Below are 1,791 nucleotides of genomic sequence, written 5' to 3' on the forward strand. Positions count from 1 at the left end.
GGTAATCTATAGGTTTTTAGTAGGTATGTTGGTTAGTTAATTTCTTGACAACCTGAACAACATTTGTTGTTGGGAGTGAAAAACTTTGCACTGAAGTCTCAGGATGAAAAATTATGTACAAGCATGCATCATGGATCTTGGGTCTAGAATTTAGAATTCTTCGGACATATGCAAATTCATGATGCAGCATTTTGGTCAGCATCTCAAATGCTAATTCAAGTAAGCATAGCCATAGAGTTGGACATATGGAGCATATCTAGTAAACCAGTATTTGTTTCTGTTTAAATGTTGCTCCTGTTCTTCCTATTGTGAAACAAAGAATATTAGTCACATCACCCATTTGTTGTATATCACAGAAGAGAGGGACATGGAGCCAAGTACAGATCCTCTTTATTGTTACCTCTAATTGTCATCCATTTACATTTTTTCTTTTTTCCTGGCTTTGCAGAGATGATTGGTTCTGAATTAAATGGTGCCAAAAGAATAATGAACCTGTTGTATGACCATCGGCCTTCTCCGTTATCTGAGGATGATTATATAGAGTTTGTCTGATTCGAAAGAGAAAGGTTTTGTAACTCCAATTGACATTGCCACTTTTTTCCCTTCTGATCTTTTTCCCCTAATTTAGATGTGTTTACAGGGGGTAAATTTTTGAGACCTCTCTGGTGTAATTGTTGGAACAAACAATGTGGCTAGGAGGGATCGAACACAGGAACAACAGTTTTTACCATCTGGAAAACCATTGGTGAGTGTCTTCTTTTCCCATCCAAGCAACAGAGTTTCCACTTCTTTGTTCATTTATGTACTGGATATTCATATGTAAGCACATGCTTGTTTGGGTTTTACCTGGATGGCCTTTTTATCTTTGTTCTTTATGAATACATCTCAACGCATGGGACATTTTCTGTAGTGGTGTTTCTTTATCATCTTTTATTGTTTCTTTGCAAACTTGATGAAACAACTATTTATTCTAGGTTATCTCTTTACTAGGAAAGCACAAAAATGACTCTAGTGCAGAAAGGGAATGAAACAAGAATTCATTTTCCCAACACTGTAATAAACTATGCCTAAATGGAAAAATTGATTTCTGATGTTAGTTCTCTTTCATTTGTGTAGGTACCTGATTATGTCTTTACCTTGAAACAAGGAAAATCTAAAAGGTTAGGCTTTTTTGGCAGCCTGTCTTATTTCAACAACCCCTCATACTCCAAAATAGATATATACATATATATATATATATATATATATATATATAGAGAGAGAGAGAGAGAGAGAAAATAGAGGAACTAATGTTGTTGATATATGTGCAGACCATTTGCAAGATTATGGTGGGATGAGACAATGCCGACTGTTCTAACTGCACCTTTTTGTCACAGCCAAGTTTCACTTTGCACTAGTTTAGTATGTAAGATTACACATTTACTAGTCCTTTGGATTTGCTTGTGAGTTTTAGGAGTTGTGTAGGCAACATTTGTTGCGCGGAAGCGTGTGAAAGAGTAAAAATATTGTACTGAAAAATCACACTAAGTTCAATTCTCAGGAAAGAGAGGTAGATCACGAAGATCACTTAAATACCAAGTCTTTTCTAGCCAGAATATCCCTCTATCGTAATTTAATAGCACAATAAATCACTACAATCACATTCACAAAATATGCAAAATAAATAATAAAGAACACCAGAATTTTAACGAGGTTCAGCAAATTTTGCCTACGTCCTCGGGCACCACCAAATATATTTCACTCTAAAAATTACAAGTGAAATTTACAAATAGTGAGAGAGAATAATGCCTT

At 35.1% G+C, this 1,791-nt stretch overlaps 1 long non-coding RNA gene across 1 annotated transcript; it reads left to right on the forward strand.

Moving 5' to 3' along the window:
* The first annotated feature begins 473 nt into the window (after window positions 1–473).
* On the forward strand, window positions 474–1,572 carry LOC128296348 (uncharacterized). Its single transcript, XR_008286931.1, has 4 exons — window positions 474–566; window positions 641–745; window positions 1,117–1,160; window positions 1,311–1,572. It is a non-coding gene; the product is annotated as an uncharacterized LOC128296348 (long non-coding RNA).
* Window positions 1,573–1,791: the final 219 nt, after the last annotated feature.

Source organism: Gossypium arboreum, chromosome 8 (assembly GCF_025698485.1).
Source record: "Gossypium arboreum isolate Shixiya-1 chromosome 8, ASM2569848v2, whole genome shotgun sequence".
Lineage (NCBI taxonomy): Eukaryota > Viridiplantae > Streptophyta > Magnoliopsida > Malvales > Malvaceae > Gossypium > Gossypium arboreum.